Source organism: Dendrobates tinctorius, unplaced genomic scaffold (genome assembly GCF_039654945.1).
Source record: "Dendrobates tinctorius isolate UK_male_01 unplaced genomic scaffold, ASM3965494v1 ptg000035l, whole genome shotgun sequence".
Lineage (NCBI taxonomy): Eukaryota > Metazoa > Chordata > Amphibia > Anura > Dendrobatidae > Dendrobates > Dendrobates tinctorius.
In genome coordinates this window covers 13,379,230-13,399,359 of record NW_027361703.1, presented here as the reverse complement: position 1 = coordinate 13,399,359, position 20,130 = coordinate 13,379,230, and positions in this window count along the sequence as shown.

The window sequence follows — 20,130 nt, the reverse complement described above, 5'->3', positions numbered from 1 at the left end:
AAGGCAGAGCATCAGGAAAAAGTTTTGTCTTACATTGCTGACTCAGCCTCCAGCTCTATCGCCTCCTCTTCTTCAGTTGTAAAAAGTAAAAGCACTGAGTCGTCATTGGAGGCTCATGTTCATGAACCACACCTTTCCTTGTGTCCTTCACCCCAACCAAGATTGAAGGATGACGCAGGCCATACTACTGATTACTCCATGGAGCTGTTTTCACATACCATGCCTGGATTATCAAGTCAAATGGTGAATTACCCAGGCCAAGATGAATCTGACATGGAGTGCACTGATGCACAGCCGCTGATGGATGATTCTGCTGGTACATTCACTCAGAGCACTACATTGTCCTCGCAGTGTACAGAGCCAGATTTTGACCCTGATGAGACTCAGGTGCCCCTTCCCGCACACTATACCACCATACACGGTGACACAGAGAAAGGTGCACATGACATAGAAGAGGAGGTGATGGATGACCCAGTTGTTGACCCAGATTGGCATCCATTGGGGGAAGAGGGTGCTGCTTCCAATAGCTCAGATGAGGAGCATCCACAGCAGGCATCGACATCGCAACAGCTGTTATCTGGCAGGCCCGGAGCACTCCAAAGACAGGTTCCAAACATCAAAAGAGTTGCTGGACAGCTTGTCCAGAGGGTCAAAAGATCACAGCGTGCTAGGCCGCAAAATGTCTGCCAAAGTAGGAAGAGTGCAGTGTGGCACTTTTTTGAACAAAATCCTCATGATCAGGCCAAGGTTATCTGTAAGAAGTGCGCAAAGACCTTTAGCCGAGGGAAAAATCTGAAAAATTTGAATACCAGTTGCATGCTTAGACATTTAACCAGCATGCACTTGCAAGCGTGGACACAACACCAAACCTCAAGTGCCACATGTGCAACTGATCACAAAGAAGGTAGTCAGCAACGCTACATTGTTTCCCCCACTGTAAGCCCACCGGTTAGCACAGCAGCAAATGTTGAGGTGTCGTTGCAAGGCCACAGCAGTCAGGGAATCCCACTGTTATATCAACGAAAGACTGATTCTAGGCCATCAGAAAGAACACCAACTCCATCACCATCATCAACCCTCTCTCAGTCCGCCCTGTCCACCGCTACTTCCACCATATGCAGCTCTCAAGTCCAGCTCACCCTCCCAGACACTATGAGTAGGTCAAGAAAGTACTCAGTCTCTCATCCGCGTACACTGGGTTTGAATGCCCACATTGCCAAACTAATCTCGTTTGAGATGATGCCCTTTCGGTTGGTGGAAAGCACAGCTTTCCGCGAACTCATGGCCTATGCAGTACCACGCTATGACCTACCCAGTCGCCACTTCTTCTCTCGCAAAGCCATCCCAGCCCTCCACCATCATGTGAAAGACCGCATTGTCCATGCACTCAAGCAGTCAGTGAGCGGAAAGGTGCACCTCACAACTGATGCATGGTCCAGTCGGCATGGCCAGGGCCGTTACGTGTCCATCACTGTGCACTGGGTTAATGTGGTGGATGCAGGGTCCACAGGGGACAGCGGTGGTGGGACAGTGCTGCCTAGCCCACGGTATAGGAAACAGTTGGCTGTAGGCGTTCGACCCTCCTCCTCCTCCAGAAGCGAAAGCTCGTCCACAGAGCGCAGTCGTACGAGCACTCCATCTGCAGCTGCCACTGTTGCACACGATGTGTCCCCCTATCGAGCAGCTAGTGGAAAGCGTCAGCAGGCTGTGTTGCAGATGATGTGTTTGGGCGACAGACACACCGCCGAGGTGCTGGCCGAGTACTTGAAGCGACAAACTGAGTCATAGCTGGGCAGTGTACATCTTGAGGCAGGCAAGGTAGTTAGTGATAACGGCCGTAATTTTGTGGCAGCCATAGCCCTTTCTAAACTCAGCCACATACCTTGCTTGGCTCACACCTTGAACCTGGTGGTGCAGTGCTTCCTCAAAAATTATCCGGAGTTAACAGCCCTGCTCCAGAAGGTGCGAAGACTGTGCGCGCACATCCGCCGGTCGCCTGTACACTCCGTTCGTATGCAGAAGCTGCAGCGATTGCTCCACCTTCCCAACCACCGCCTCATTATCGACATTGCAACAAGGTGGAACTCCACCCTGCACATGGTGGAGCGGCTGTGCGAGCAGAGGCAGGCCATAATGCATTTGTGGGAGGATACACGGCCAGGTACTTTGAGAGCAGACAGGGAGTTGACAGGCGTGCAGTGGTCGAAGCTGAAAGACCTTTGTAAAGTCCTTCAGTGTTTTGAGGAATGCACACGGCTGGTAAGCGCAGACGACGCCATCCTAAGCATGAGCATCCCACTTATGCGTCTGCTCATGCAAACTTTGACGCACCTTAAGGAGCAGGCGTCTGCAGCCAATGTTGATGAGGAGGAAGAGGAGGAGGGAATCCTTGATGACATTCAGCCATTGTCTGCTCAGGGACCTCTACTGGACGAGGTGGAGGAAGAAGAGGAGGAGGAGGAGGATGATGGGGATGATTACTTAGGGGAGGAGGATGCATCTCGTGGGGCAAGTGAAAATGTTGGCGTGGCAAGTTCTGGTACAGGGTTTGTGCGTGACTGGAGGGATGTGGATTTGCCAGAAAGTGCTCCTCCACCCAGCACTCGCAGTGCATCATTGACACCGGGAACATTGGCCCACATGTCAGATTATGCCTTGCGGATCCTAAAAAGGGACCCCCGCATTGCCAAAATGATGAACGATGACGACTACTGGTTGGCCAGCATCCTGGATCCACGCTATAAAGGCAAATTACAAAACATCATGCCACAGGAGAACCTTGACCTAATATTGGCTAATAAACAAGCAACTCTGGTAAATCGGTTGCTTGAGGCATTCCCAGCACACAGCAGCGGTGATGGTTCTCACACGAGCCGTACGGGCCGGGGGCAGCTTGGCAGAGGTGTTCGTGGTGCACACAGCAGAAGTGGCGTTGGAGACAGGGGTTTCATGACAATGTTGTGGACTGATTTTTCAAATACCGCTCACACAACTGGTAATACTGCATCGATGGAAAGTGACAGGAGACAGCAGTTGTCAACTATGGTTACAAACTACTTTTCCTCCCATATCGATGTTCTCCCACACAGGTCATTCCCCTTTGACTATTGGGCCGCTAAACTGGACACCTGGCCTGAATTGGCCCAATATGCCTTACAGGAGCTCGCTTGCCCAGCTGCAAGTGTGCTATCGGAAAGAGTCTTCAGTGCAGCTGGATCAATCCTGACAGAAAAAAGGACACGTCTGTCAAACCAAAATGTGGATGATCTAACCTTCATTAAAATGAACCACGCATGGGTTTCCAAGGATTTTGTCCCACCTTCCTCTGATGACACATAGGGTGACAGAAAAATGGCTTGCTTTGGTCCACCTCTTCCTGGTACTTCACCTATTTCGCCTTTTGCATCAGCTGAATGTCCAACATCAACATATGCCACTTTCTAAAACTCTCTAACTGTGCTGCCTCCCCCCCATGGCCGGGGTAACCACCTAGCGCACGACACCGTGCGAGTGCCGTTGCCCTGGACAGGTGGGTAGACCGACTCTTGGGCGCGGGCACTGGCACAGGGTCCCTCATAGTGCAATCAAGTGTCTCTGACGGTGGTGGTGCACACCCGCCGTCAGACACACCGCTGTACTATGAGGGGCCCAGTGCCAGTACCGACGCCCACGAGTGGGCCCCCCTTGCTTGGGCAGGGCCCCAGCATTTGCAATCTTTACCTCTCCCTGCTCCTCCGCTGTGTAATCTGGGCCATCAAATCCATACTGTGCCTGACACCGTCTGAGGCTGCCTCCTGAGACATATATTTTGAATGTGTACGCTATCCATACATGTTATCCAGGGATACGGTACCCTTTCTAACCTTTGTGCAATGACGTGCAATCCATACTGGGCCTAACACCGTCTGAGCCTGCCTCATGCTGTATAGACATATATTTTGAATGTGTACGCTATCCATACATGTTATCCAGGGATACGGTACCCTTTCTAACCTTTGTGCAATGACATGCAATCCATACTGGGCCTAACACCGTCTGAGCCTGCCTCATGCTGTATAGACATATATTTTGAATGTGTACGCTATCCATACATGTTATCCAGGGATACGGTACCCTTTCTAACCTTTGTGCAATGACGTTCAATCCATACTGGGCCTAACACCGTCTGAGCCTGCCTCAACTGTATAGACATATATTTTGAATGTGTACGCTATCCATACATGTTAACAAGGGATACGGTACCCTTTCTAACCTTTGTGCAATCATGTGCAATCCATACTGGTCCTAACACCGTCTGAGCCTGCCTCATGCTGTATAGACATATATTTTGAATGTGTACGCTATCCATACATGTTATCCAGGGATACGGTACCCTTTCTAACCTTTGTGCAATCACGTGCAATCCATACTGGGCCTAACACCGTCTGAGCCTGCCTCATGCTGTATAGACATATATTTTGAATGTGTACGCTATCCATACATGTTATCCAGGGATACGGTACCCTTTCTAACCTTTGTGCAATGACGTGCAATCCATAATGGGCCTAACACCGTCTGAGCCTGCCTCATGCTGTATAGACATATATTTTGAATGTGTACGCTATCCATACATGTTATCCAGGGATACGGTACCCTTTCTAACCTTTGTGCAATGACGTGCAATCCATACTGGGCCTAACACCGTCTGAGCCTGCCTCATGCTGTATAGACATATATTTTGAATGTGTACGCTATCCATACATGTTATCCAGGGATACGGTACCCTTTCTAACCTTTGTGCAATGACGTGCAATCCATACTGGGCCTAACACCGTCTGAGCCTGCCTCATGCTGTATAGACATATATTTTGAATGTGTACGCTATTCATACATGTTATCCAGGGATACGGTACCCTTTCTAACCTTTGTGCAATCACGTGCAATCCATACTGGTCCTAACACCGTCTGAGCCTGCCTCATGCTGTATAGACATATATTTTGAATGTGTACGCTATCCATACATGTTATCCAGGGATACGGTACCCTTTCTAACCTTTGTGCAATCACGTGCAATCCATACTGGGCCTAACACCGTCTGAGCCTGCCTCATGCTGTATAGACATATATTTTGAATGTGTACGCTATCCATACATGTTATCCGGGGATACGGTACCCTTTCTAACCTTTGTGCAATCACGTGCAATCTATACTGGGCCTAACACCGTCTGAGCCTGCCTCATGCTGTATAGACATATATTTTGAATGTGTACGCTATCCATACATGTTATCCAGGGATATGGTACCCTTTCTAACCTTTGTGCAATGACGTGCAATCCATACTGGGCCTAACACCGTCTGAGCCTGCCTCATGCTGTATAGACATATATTTTGAATGTGTACGCTATCCATACATGTTATCCAGGGATACGGTACCCTTTCTAACCTTTGTGCAATGACGTGCAATCCATACTGGGCCTAACACCGTCTGAGCCTGCCTCATGCTGTATAGACATATATTTTGAATGTGTACGCTATCCATACATGTTATCCGGGGATACGGTACCCTTTCTAACCTTTGTGCAATCACGTGCAATCCATACTGGGCCTAACACCGTCTGAGCCTGCCTCATGCTGTATAGACATATATTTTGAATGTGTACGCTATCCATACATGTTATCCAGGGATACGGTACCCATTCTAACCTTTGTGCAATGACGTGCAATCCATACTGGGCCTAACACCGTCTGAGCCTGCCTCATGCTGTATAGACATATATTTTGAATGTGTACGCTATCCATACATGTTATCCAGGGATACGGTACCCTTTCTAACCTTTGTGCAATGACGTGCAATCCATACTGGGCCTAACACCGTCTGAGCCTGCCTCATGCTGTATAGACATATATTTTGAATGTGTACGCTATCCATACATGTTATCCAGGGATACGGTACCCTTTCTAACCTTTGTGCAATCACGTGCAATCCATACTGGGCCTAACACCGTCTGAGCCTGCCTCATGCTGTATAGACATATATTTTGAATGTGTACGCTATCCATACATGTTATCCGGGGATACAGTACCCTTTCTAACCTTTGTGCAATCACGTGCAATCCATACTGGGCCTAACACCGTCTGAGCCTGCCTCATGCTGTATAGACATATATTTTGAATGTGTACGCTATCCATACATGTTATCCAGGGATACGGTACCCTTTCTAACCTTTGTGCAATCACGTGCAATCCATACTGGGCCTAACACCGTCTGAGCCTGCCTCATGCTGTATAGACATATATTTTGAATGTGTACGCTATCCATACATGTTATCCAGGGATACGGTACCCTTTCTAACCTTTGTGCAATCACGTGCAATCCATACTGGGCCTAACACCGTCTGAGCCTGCCTCATGCTGTATAGACATATATTTTGAATGTGTACGCTATCCATACATGTTATCCGGGGATACGGTACCCTTTCTAACCTTTGTGCAATGACGTGCAATCCATACTGGGCCTAACACCGTCTGAGCCTGCCTCATGCTGTATAGACATATATTTTGAATTTGTACTCTATCCATACATGTTATCCAGGGATACGGTACCCTTTCTAACCTTTGTGCAATGACGTGCAATCCATACTGGGCCTAACACCATCTGAGCCTGCCTCATGCTGTATAGACATATATTTTTTTAATGTGTACGCTATCCATAATGTTATCCAGGGATACGGTACCCTTTCTAACCTTTGTGCAATCACGTGCAATCCATACTGGGCCTAACACCGTCTGAGCCTGCCTCATGCTGTATAGACATATATTTTGAATGTGTATGCTATCCATACATGTTATCCAGGGATACGGTACCCTTTCTAACCTTTGTGCAATGACGTGCAATCCATACTGGGCCTAACACCGTCTGAGCCTGCCTCATGCTGTATAGACATATATTTTGAATGTGTACGCTATCCATACATGTTATCCAGGGATACGGTACCCTTTCTAACCTTTGTGCAATCACGTGCAATCCATACTGGGGCTAACACCGTCTGAGCCTGCCTCATGCTGTATAGACATATATTTTGAATGTGTACGCTATCCATACATGTTATCCGGGGATACGGTACCCTTTCTAACCTTTGTGCAATGACGTGCAATCCATACTGGGCCTAACACCGTCTGAGCCTGCCTCATGCTGTATAGACATATATTTTGAATGTGTACGCTATCCATACATGTTATCCAGGGAAACGGTACCCTTTCTAACCTTTGTGCAATCACGTGCAATCCATACTGGGCGTGAGAACGGCTGGCGAGCTGTTAAGCAAGCTACAGCACCTGTCCAGACAAGTACAGGGATTCCCTAGAGAGGAGACTTATTTGATTGTTTTCAATGTTGGGACAGCAATTTTTGGGGAGCACTATACTCTGGAGAATGATAGATGGGGCCCACCATACACTGGAACATTCCCAAGGTGGACATCAGACACTGGAGCAGCATTTACAGGGCCCATTATACACTAGAGCATTAGAAATGGGGCCCATTATGTTTGGAGCATTATTTGGGCCCATAAGACAGTGGAGCTTCATCCATGGGGACCAACTTATACTGTAGCATTATGTGGAGCTCATCATATACTGTTTCAAACATTATATGGGACCAATGATTCTGTATGGAGAAATAGATGGGCCTCGTCATGAGATGTAAAAAGTGAGGTATTTTTCATTGTACTATACCGCTATTTCTCTGCCGTATCGGAGCATGATGAGTTGTGGTATGTGTTAAAGGGGCGCTCTTTCACCCAGGGCACATGAAAACCTGCAGCCAGCCCTCCCCCCCCCCACAACTTTAGCCAAATAACCCCCATTTTTCAGTGCGTAACTTGTATTATGAAGTTAATTAAGGTTGACAAGCTTAAGTAAGAAGAATTGATGCTTTTGGCATTCAAATGGGCACTGTAGGTGTGTTTCCTGTCCTCCTCTCACTGCCGACTTTTATTCCCCATTGACTTACATTGGGTTTCGTGTTTCGGGACGACCCCGACTTTTCCCTATAATCGGACGATCTTGCTCGACCCGACTTTTGGAAAAGTTGGGTTTCATGAAACGAAACGCGACCCTAAAAAACCAAAAGTCGCTCAACTCTAGTTAGCTTCCTGCATGGTAATCGCTCCAAAAAGTTTGTGATACTATAGCTTTCAAACTTTGGTCACATCCTTTCCTTTCCCCCCACCCAAAAAAAAGGAAATAAAGTTCACCAAACACTCCACTTTACAGTTGTCTAGGCCACATTAGATCATATTAAAGTGTAGTACACACTCTTAGCCAAATTAGTGTTTCTTATACTGGTTAGCAGGTGTTCAGGAATAAGAACACTAAGCCACCCCTTTTTTACTTTTCTGCCTATCTTTATCAGTCTACTAAGATGAAGAAGGCAGGGAGTAAGGCACGTGGTCGTGGCCGTGGAGTTTCAGCAGGGAGAGGACGGGGGGATTCAGCAGGGAGAGGACGTGGGGATTCGGTATCTGCTGCGGCCACCAGTGACCCGGCATCCCCCACTTTTACCAGGCAACAGTCCTTCATGCGCAGCTTTGTAGGACCTCGCCGTACCCCACTGCTGCGTGACGAACAAATTGAAGCCGTTGTCGGATGGATGGCAGCTAACGCATCCACTTCAATGACTTCCGCATCCTCCCAAGGCCAGAGCACTGAAGAGCAACCATCTGTCTCTTCACCATCTGCCAAATTGCCCAGGCAGTCTGAGAGCCCTGGACAGGAGCCATCTCAATCTTTACTTCTGTTCTCAGAATCTGTTGGCTTGGAAAGAGGTGGCCAGCCAAGCAGCATTCTAGAGCGTGAAGAAGAGGGAGTATGCAATGATGCGCAACTGCTTTGTCCCTCTGAATCTGAAGAGGCGGGTGGGCCAGTGCCTATGGTCAGCACACCTCAGTATGCATCAGATGATGATGAGACTCAGTTGCCAATTTCTGGTGCGTACGGTGCTGGCGAGACAACCCAGGACCAGCCGGTGCTTGAAGAGGGGAGTGAAGATGATGAGGTCCTTGACCCATCATGGCGTCAGCCACAGGAAGGTGGTGGGAGCAGCTCTGAGGAAAAGATTCCCCGAACAGCCAAAAGAGGAGGGAGAGGGCGGGGGCAGACTTGGTTGCCTGTAGCCTCCACTTTGGCACCCGTGAGGAGCAATCCTCTTCCAAAACACAAAACGGGCGCTCCCAGGACTTGCAGTGCGTGGTCTTTTTTTGACACAGTTGCAGATGACATTTGCTTTGTCAAATGCAAGCTGTGTCATCAGAAAGTGAAACGAGGGAAAAATGTGACCAACCTCAATACCACAAATATGTGGAAACATGTGCGTACCAAGCACGAGGTGGAGTTACACAGACACACTGAAGATGTAGGCCAACCTTCAGCAGCACCTACCACCTCTTCAGCTCGTGTTGGGGCCTCTTCCTCCAGCTCACACACAGCTGGTTCGGCTTCCTCACTGGAACGCCATGGAAGAACCACTGCCACTGTTGTCCAGAGACCCAGTGAAATTCCACCCACTGAACCACGTTCGCAGTCATCAGCACACTCCCAGGCCACTCACCAGCAATCGGTAGCACAGGCATGGGAGAAAAAGCGGCCATACTCGGCAAACCATCCCCGAGCACTGGCTCTGAATGCCGGCATTGCCAAACTACTGGCCCTTGAGATGCTGTCATTCAGGCTGGTGGAGACTGACACCTTCCGGAACTTTATGTCATTGGCAGTTCCACAATACAATGTGCCCAGCCGCTTGTATTTCAGCAGGCAAGCTGTCCCTGCCCTGCAAAAGCATGTGGAGGGAAAAATTAAAAATGCGCTACTAAATGCCGTCAGTAGCAAGGTCCACCTGACCACCGATGCGTGGACCAGTAGCCATGGACAGGGATGATACCTTTCCCTCACTGCCCATTGGGTCAATGTTGTGGAGCCGGGTACAGATCTGGAGAGTGGCTCTGTACGTATTCTGCCAACTCCAAGGATTGCAGGAATGCAGTCTGTACATATTGAGTCCTCCTCCTACTCTAGTTCCTCGGAATCAGCACTGCGTGAGCCTGTTAGGCCAGATATGAGCACAGGTGTGGCCAAACGTCAACAGGCCGTCCTTAAATTAATTTCTTTGGGGAATCGGAGCCACACAGCACAGGAGCTCTCGAATGCCATCAAGCAGGAGAGCGATGTGTGGTTTGTGCCAGCGAATCTCCAGCCAGGTTTGGTAATGAGTGACAATGGCCGAAATCTAGTGGCAGCTCTGGGCCTAGGCAACCTCACTCACATACCATGTCTGGCACACGTGCTCAATTTGGTCGTGCAGAGCTTTCTGAGGGATTATCCGGATCTTGATGCACTGCTGCACAAGGTTCGCCTACAGTGTGCTCACTTGCGGCGTTCCAGCATGGCAAGATCGCGCATTGCATCTCTGCAACGCCGATTCCGCCTGCCAGAACATCGCATCATATGTGACCTCCCCACCAGGTGGAATTCAACGTTACATATGTTCGAGCGGTTGTGTGAGCAGCAGGCAGCAGTAATGGAGTACCAGCTGCATCAGGCGCAAACAAGTCGCACTGTGCGCCGGACACACTTCACCACCACTGAGTGGGCCACTATGAGGGTCATCTGCCAAGTTTTGCGTGCCTTCGATGACTCCACGCGGATGGCCAGTGCAGATGATGCACTAATCAGCATGACTGTCCCCCTCATCTGTCTGCTTCAAAAAACCTTACAAGCACTAAGTGAGGAGGTTTTTGAAGAGGTTGAGGATGAGGAGTCAGAAATGCCATCTGCTTCTGGCAAGTCTGCGCAACGTGCTTCCACACAAAGGCCCAGGCAGGGGACACTTAGTGAGGAGGATGACGAGGAGTCAATGGAGGAAGAGGAACACATCTCTCCAGAGGAGGGAGGTACACAAGGCTCTAGTAGTCAGTGTGTACAGCGAGGGTGGGGTGATGCTGAGCAGGTAGAGATGCTGCCTCAAGCTGGGGACAGCGTTTCCGGTCCAGTTGGCAGTCTGCAGCACATGGTTGATTTCATGCTGCAGTGCTTGTTAAATGACCGCCGCATCGCCAACATTCTCCACACGGCTGATTATTGGGTGTACACCCTCCTAGATCCTCGCTACTGGGACAACTTACAAAGCCTCATACCACAGTTGAACCGGGAGCGAAAAATGCGGGAGTACCAAGAAACACTTGTGCAGGCCATCATGTTCTCCATTCCCCCCACAAGTGTTGCTGGTAGTGCTTTTCAAAGCAGCCATGTGGGTAGAGGCAGTGGAGGAAGCTCTGCACAAAGAGGTAGCAGAGGCAGTGCCACAGGACAAGGCAAGGCCAGTATGGCCCAAATGTGGAAAAGTTTTGTGGGACCGCCACAAACGGCTACACCATCACAGACGGCTCCAGTCAGCAGGAGGCAACGTTTCTGTCAGATGGTGACAGACTACTTCTCGTGCCCTGTTAGTGTTCTCCCAGATGGCTCTTCCCCGTTCAACTATTGGGTCTCTAAGCTGGATACATGGCCAGAGCTTAGCCAGTATGCATTGGAGGTGCTGGCTTGCCCTGCTGCCAGTGTATTATCGGAACGTGTCTTTAGTGCTGCAGGTGGTGTGGTAACAGACCGTCGCACGCGACTGTCCGCCGATAATGTTGACCGGCTTACTTTTGTGAAAATGAACAAGGCCTGGATCTCACCTGAATTTGCCAGTCCTCTTCCAGAATAAATAATTGGCTGGCAACAGGATCCAGGTCTCCTGTTGTGTTCATGTTTCTATGACCTGAACTTTATTTCCTGGGCTACAGCAACGCCCGTTGTTGCTCAGAAGTGCTGTCCACACAGACAAAACACTCGCTCATGTGTAAGTGAGGTTCGGTAACGTCAGCTGATCCCCTGCTGTGTGTACGGCAAACTCTCCTGCTGCCTACAACTTCTGACTACCTCAGATTTAATATGTTCTCTGATTTGCCCTCTGTCTCCACTCTGTTTTGAGTATTTCCTCCGGCCTACAACACTGCCTGTTTCTGCTCTCAAGTGCCGTCTGCACAATCTACACTTGTTCCTGTGGTACCTGGGTCCTGTAACATCTGCTCATCTCCAGAGTTGAGCACGGCAATGTCTCCTGCTTTGTTTACATTCCCACTACTTGTAGTGGAAATGTGGACAGAGCAGGAGACATTGCCTGACTCACCTCTAGGGAGAAGCTGCTGTTACAGAACCCCAGTAACACAGGAACAAGTGTGGGTTGTGCAGACGGCATTTCAGAGCAGCAACTGGCGAGGTTGGAAGCCAGAGGAAATACTCGAAACAGAGTGAAGACAGAGGCCTAATTGGAGTACGTTGACAGTTAGTAGTAGTCTAGAAACAATCGCAAACTGCCACCAAGTAGGCCTCGGCCTACTAGCTGATTTTCCCTGGGCTCCGACACCGCCAGTTGGTGCTCAGAAGTGCTGTCCGTACAGACAAAACACTCGCTCATGTGTAAGTGGGGTTCGGTAACGTCAGCTGATCCCCTGCTGTGTGTATGGCAAAGTGTCCTGCTCCCTCCACAGTCAAACAACCTCAGATTTACACCTGGCTCCAAGTAGGCCTCGGCCTACTACCTGATTTTCCCTGGGCTCCGACAATGCCAGTTGTTGCTCAGAAGTGCTGTTCGCACAGACAAAACACTCGTTCATGTGTAAGTGGGGTTCGGTAACGTCAGCTGATCCCCTGCTGTGTGTACGGCAAACTCTCCTGCTGCCTACAACTTCTGACTACCTCTGATTTAATATGTTCTCTGATTTGCCCTCTGTCTCCACTCTGTTTTGAGTATTTCCTCCGGCCTACAACACTGCCTGTTTCTGCTCTCAAGTGCCGTCTGCACAATCCACACTTGTTCCTGTGGTACCTGGGTCCTGTAACATCTGCTCATCTCCAGAGTTGAGCACGGCAATGTCTCCTGCTTTGTCTACATTCCCACTACTTGTAGTGGAAATGTGGACAGAGCAGGAGACATTGCCTGACTCACCTCTAGGGAGAAGCTGCTGTTACAGAACCCCAGTAACACAGGAACAAGTGTGGGTTGTGCAGACGGCATTTCAGAGCAGCAACTGGCGTGGTTGGAAGCCAGAGGAAATACTCGAAACAGAGTGAAGACAGAGGCCTAATTGGAGTACGTTGACAGTTAGTAGTAGTCTAGAAACAATCGCAAACTGCCACCAAGTAGGCCTCGGCCTACTACCTGATTTTCCCTGGGCTCAGACACCGCCAGTTGGTGCTCAGAAGTGCTGTCCGCACAGACAAAACACTCGCTCATGTGTAAGTGGGGTTCGGTAACGTCAGCTGATCCCCTGCTGTGTGTATGGCAAAGTGTCCTGCTCCCTCCACAGTCAAACAACCTCAGATTTACACCTGGCTCCAAGTAGGCCTCGGCCTACTACCTGATTTTCCCTGGGCTCCGACACCGCCAGTTGTTGCTCGGAAGTGCTGTCCACACAGAAAAACACACTCGTTCATGTGAAAGTGGGGTTCGGTAACGTCAGCTGATCCCCTGCTGTGTGGAGGGCAAAGTGTCCTGCTCCCTCCAAAGTCAAAATACCTCAGCTTTACACCTGGCTCCTAGTAGGCCTCGGCCTGCACCATGATTGTCCCTGGCCTCCAACACCGCCAGTTGGTGCTCGGAAGTGCTGTCCACACAGAAAAACACACTCGTTCATGTGAAAGTGGGGATCAGTAACGTCAGCTGATCCCCTGCTGTGTGGAGGGCAAACTGCTGCTGCCTCCAAATTGTAACTACTTCAGATTTAAACATTCTCTGATTTGGCCTCTGTCTCCACTCTGTCTCTAGTATTTCCCCTGACCTCCAACACCACCAGTTCCTGCTCACAGTTGCCGTCCACGCATTCCACACTTGTTCCTGTGTTCCTGGAGTTCTGTAACATGAGCTGATCCCCCAATGTGTGTCCGGCACTGTCTCCTGCGCTGTCCACCTTCCCACTGCAAGTGGTGGGAATGTGGACAGAGCAGGAGACATTGGCAGACAAACATCAGGGGATCTGCTGACATTACAGAACACCAGTAACACAGGAACACGTGTGGATTGGGCAGACGGCTACTGTATGCATAAACTGGTGGTGTTGGTAGTCACGTGAAATCCTGGAAACAGAGTGGAGACAGATGCCTAATTGGAGCACGTTGACAGTCTGTTGTAGCCTACAAACAATCTAAAACTACCACCAAGTAGGCCTCGGCCTGCACCCTGGTTCTCCCTGGGCTCCAACAACGCTAGTTGGTGCTCAGAAGTGCTGTCCACACAGAAAAACACACTCGTTCATGTGAAAGTGGGGGTCAGTAACGTCAGCTGATCCCCTGCTGTGTGGAGGGCAAAGTGTCCTGCTCCCTCCAAAGTCAAAATACCTCAGCTTTACACCTGGCTCCTAGTAGGCCTCGGCCTGCACCATGATTGTCCCTGGGCTCCAACACCGCCAGTTGGTGCTTGGAAGTGCTGTCCACACAGAAAAACACACTCGTTCATGTGAAAGTGGGGTTCAGTAACGTCAGCTGATCCCCTGCTGTGTGGAGGGCAAACTGCTGCTGCCTCCAAATTGTAACTACTTCAGATTTAAACATTCTCTGATTTGGCCTCTGTCTCCACTCTGTCTCTAGTATTTCCCCTGACCTCCAACACCGCCAGTTCCTGCTCACAGTTGCCGTCCACGCATTCCACACGTGTTCCTGTGTTACTGGGGTTCTGTAACGTCAGCAGATCCCCCAATATGTGTCCGCCACTGTCTCCTGTGCTGTCCACCTTCCCACTGCAAGCGGTGGGAATGTGGACAGAGCAGGTGACAGTGGCAGACACACATCAGGGGATCTGCTGACATTACAGAATCCCAGTAACACAGCAACACGTGTGGATTGGGCAGACGGCTGCTGTATGCATAAACTGGCGGTGTTGGTGGTCACGTGAAATCCTGGAAACAGAGTGGAGACAGATGCCTAATTGGAGCACGTTGACAGTCTGTTGTAGCCTACAAACAATCTAAAACTACCACCAAGTAGGCCTTGGCCTACACCATGATTGTCCCTGGGCTCCAACAACGCCAGTTGGTGCTCGGCAGTGTCTTTGGCACGGGGACTCCCTGTTGCCCAGCCTGGTTCCAGCACGCCTGCTGTTTCCGGGTAGTGTCAAGGTCACTATGCCACCAATCCGTTGTCCTGTCGTCTTGCGGCCGGGTTAGCTGACTCTACGGTGCCTGCAGTTTAGGTGACTCCTATGTGGGCTGCGGGAACTGGCACTGAAGGCTGGATCCGTAGTGCCAATGGGACATGGACCCCCTGTAGGACTGTGGGTTTCGGTAACTGCGGCCGGCTTGCGGCCTGGCTACTTTGCTTTCAATGGGTACCTTCTGCTACCCACCCGGGTTCCAGCACTGTCTGCTGGTTCTCGCCAGAGCCTTTGGCCTAGGTGCCTCCATCTCGTTATCCGAGGTCCAGCACCGTCAGCTGGTCCTTGGTAGTGCTTTCTAGCACAGGTACCTCCTGCCTAGTAACCGTGGTCCAGCACCGTCAGCGGTTCCTCGGTAGTGCCATTGGCTCTTGTAGCTTTTGCTACCCATCTGGGTTCCAGCACCGTCACCTGGTTCTCGGCAGTGTCTTTGGCACGGGGACTCCCTGTTGCCCAGCCTGGTTCCAGCACGCCTGCTGTTTCCGTGTAGTGTCAAGGTCACTATGCCACCAATCCGTTGTCCTGTCGTTTGGCGGCCGGGTTAGCCGACTCTACGGTGCCTGCAGTTTAGGTGACTCCTATGTGGGCTGCGGGAACTGGCACTGAAGGCTGGATCCGTAGTGCCAATGGGACATGGACCCCCTGTAGGACTGTGGGTTTCGGTAACTGCGGCCGGCTTGCAGCCTGGCTACTTTGCTTTCAATGGGTACCTTCTGTTACCCACCCGGGTTCCAGCACTGTCTGCTGGTTCTCGCCAGAGCCTTTGGCCTAGGTGCCTCCATCTCGTTATCCGAGGTCCAGCACCGTCAGCTGGTCCTTGGTAGTGCTTTCTAGCACAGGTACCTCCTGCCTAGTATCCGTGGTCCAGCACCGTCAGCTGTTCCTCGGTAGTGCCATTGGCTCTTGTAGCTTTTGCTACCCATCTGGGTTCCAGCACCGTCACCTGGTTCTCGGCAGTGTCTTTGGCACGGGGACTCCCTGTTGCCCAGCCTGGTTCCAGCACGCCTGCTGTTTCCGGGTAGTGTCAAGGTCACTATGCCACCAATCCATTGTCCTGTCGTCTTGCGGCCGAGTTAGCCGACTCTACGTTGCCTGCAGTTTAGGTGACTCCTATGTGGGCTGTGGGAACTGGCACTGAAGGCTGGATCCGTAGTGCCAATGGGACTTGGACCCCCTGTAGGACTGTGGGTTTCGGTAACTGCGGCCGGCTTGCGGCCTGGCTACTTTGCTTTCAATGGGTACCTTCTGCTACCCACCCGGTTTCCAGCACTGTCTGCTGGTTCTCGCCAGAGCCTTTGGCCTAGGTGCCTCCATCTCGGTATCCGAAGTCCAGCACCGTCAGCTGGTCCTTGGTAGTGCTTTTTAGCACAGGTACTTTCTGCTTAGTAACCATGGTCCAGCACCGTCAGTTGGTCCTCGGTAGTGCCATTGGCTCTTGTTCCTTCTGCTACCCATCCGGGTGCCAGCACTGTCTACTGGTTCTCGCCACAGCCTTTGGCCTAGGTGCCTCCATCTCGGTATCCGAGGTCCAGCACTGTCAGCTGGTCCTTGGTAGTGCTTTTTAGCACAGGTACCTTCTGCTTAGTAACCGTGGTCCAGCACCGTCAGTTGGTCCTTGGTAGTGCCATTGGCTCTTGTTCCTTCTGCTATCCATCCGGGTGCCAGCACTGTCTGCTGGTTCTCGCCAGTTTCTCAGCCTTCTTGTACCTTCTGCTACATTTCCAAGATCAAGCTTTTTGAAATTGTCTTTGGTAATCCTTATTGATCTCCATGACGATGACCCTGATGATGATGACCCTGAAGACCACACCAAAGAAGACCAGAAATATGACCCTAAATAATAAGACCAAGAGGACAAAGAACATGACGACAACCACCAAGATACAGAACAAAAGACAGAAGAACAAGAAGCAGAAGAAGCAAAAGCAGAAGAACAGAAAGCAGAAGAACATTAAGCATAAGACAAAAAATCAGCATAGAAGAAATCAAAATTATAAGCAGAAGAAGACTAAGCAGTAAATGGGGGTGAGTCCGTTCCTCCTCGTGGTGCCCCTGGAAAATGCCTGCTGCTGCAGGCCAAACTGAACGCGGACAAATCCTGTTGTAAATCTTTTGTGACAGGCAGAACGTAAGGTGAAATCTTATAACTTTTATAGATAAGTACTACAGAAATGCCTGTCACCATATGAAAATGATAAAAAAGAAGAATAGGAAGAAGATGAAGAAATAGCATATGAAAATTAATAATAGCTGAATAAGAAGAATATGAAGAATGGAAAAAAAAAATTAATGGGAAGAAGGTGAAGAAGAAGAAGATGAATAAGGTGAAGAAAAAGTTGATGAAAAAAATGCTACTGCTGCGGATCATGAAGGAGAAAGTGTGGGAGAAGTACAAAAGAAGGTGAAGAGCATGGAAGTTGCGAAACATACATATCTGACTAAATATAAAAAAGTTAACATAGTCAATATCTTTTTAACTCCGAACGTCTTGAAAAAAAAAATTGGAATTAATGCTATGCCATGTGATTTGAATAAACCACTATGCTTTTAATGTCTCCTCCACCTCCCACAATACATTCTACATGATTCTTATTTGTTTTCAATTATGTAGAATTAGCCAACAAGGAAATAAAGGCCTTTTTTTAATTCCGATACCGGAAGTCCCATTGACTTGAATGGGACTTCTGGTATCGGAATCGGCGATACCCGATATTTTTTTCGTTTTTTCGGCGATACCATCCAATACGATATTTTTGGGTATCGAACGGTATCGCTCAACACTAATTATGAAGTTAATTAAGGTTGACAAGCTTAAGTAAGAAGAATTGATGCTTTTGGCATTCAAATGGGCACTGTAGGTGTGTTTCCTGTCCTCCTCTCACTGCCGACTTTTATTCCCCATTGACTTACATTGGGTTTCGTGTTTCGGGACGACCCCGACTTTTCCCTATAATCGGCCGATCTTGCTCGACCCGACTTTTGGAAAAGTCGGGTTTCACGAAACGAAACTCGACCCTAAAAAAACAAAAGTCGCTCAACTCTAGTCCTGGGTCCAGACAGGAAAAGAGGCCAGCCTGCATGGAAAAGCAGCCGACCTGTTTTAACTGTGGGAGCCCCGGACATTATGCTCGAGGATGCCCGCATCGGGGGAGATCCCTCTACCACCGCCCAGAGCCTGAGCAGCCAAGAAGGAAAGAGAAAAGTCCCACAAGCTTAGTTTCCCTGAGTCCTCTCATATGGGCCAAAATGGATGGTCAGGCTATCCGCTGTTTAGTTGATAACGGCTCCAAAGTGACAGCTATGCCTGAGACTTATTTCAGATGACATTTCCCTGAAGCGATGTGGCCTTAATGGGGTCCAGTGATCAAGTTGACACAAGTCAATCATTTGCCCATCCCAGTCGCAGGGGTGGTCTGAATGCAAGTCACAGTGTGCCGTAAAGATGTGGGCTGGAAAGGAGTCGTGCTGACCACTGGGAATCCCGGCAATGGCCCCACTGTGACTTTAGGAATGAACGTACTAAAAGAACTCGGGAGCATCCTGGTTAATGAGTCAGCAAATGCATTCTTGAATCGATGGAGCCCTCGCACCCCTCAGAGAAAAATGTTCCAACAGCTGATACGAGCAGCCTAGGCCCAAGAGACATTGAGTGAAGGGAAAACCTTGGGCAAAGTAATCATCCCGGCTGCTGCCAACCTTGTCTTACCACCAGGTCAGACTGTGCTCACCCTGCCTATCCGATCCTGTACCCCTCTTGAAGGAGTTGAAGTGCAGATAGAGCCCACTTGCATGGGTCAATTACATCCAGGGCTTCTCGCTGCACGAACATTAGCCATTGTTCACGACGGCAGTGTACCAGTTCGGAGTGTCAACCTCGGAGAAAGCACGCTCATGCTTCCACTCAAGAGTGAGGTAGCACAGGTTATGGGAATGCCAGAAGAGCTGATATTTCCAGAGGCCATTCAGTTGGCAGTAAAGCAGGGAGATCCCTGGACAGAGACCATATCGGTGTCCTCAGAGTCAGAATCTAATCACCTAAAGGAGGGGTGCCAAATCCTGGAGCAGATGCGGGCTGAACTCACAGAACCCTTACCACAACAGGTGCAACAAATAGAAGCGGTGCTAGAGCGGTGTCAGGATGTCTTTGCTCAACATGATGATGACTTTGGGCATACCACAGCTATCACCCATGAGATTCCAATGGGAAATGCTGCACCCATTAGGGAATGATATTGAGAGATCCCACCACAAATGTACCAGGAGGTGAAAGAGATGTTGGCATATATGCTGCAGAGTGGAGTCATCCGAGAGAGCCAAAGTCCTTGGGTCACACTCATTATCCTAGTCTGAAAAAAAGACGGAACCCTGGCTTTTGTGTAGACTCTCTGAAGCTGAATGCTTGCACCGTGTGCGATTCATACCCGCTGCCGGGGACTGAAGAATCACTGTCTGCTCTTTGAAAAGCAAAGTACTTCTTGTCATTGGACCTGGCCAGTGGATATTGGCAAGTGCCGAGCATGACCGGGCGAAGACAGCCTTCATACTGCCTATGGGGTTGAGTTCAACAGGATGCCTTTTGGCCTGTCTAACGCACCTGGGACCTTCCAGTGACTGATGCAAAGATGTCTGGGAGACTTAAACTTCGAGGCAACTCTCATCTATTTGGATGACATCATTGTTTATGCAGCCACTTTTGAGGAACACCTGCAAAGGCTGTAGCAAGTTTTAAGTCATTTATAGAAGCATGGCCTGAAAGTGAAGCCTCGGAAGTGTCTTCTCTTTCACACACAGATTGAATACCTGGGACATGTTGTCTCTGCTGAAGGGGTAAGACTGCCATGTGAGAAAATCACAGCAGTACAGGAATGGCCCACCCTGAAGACTGTGAAGGATGTTTGGGCTTTCCT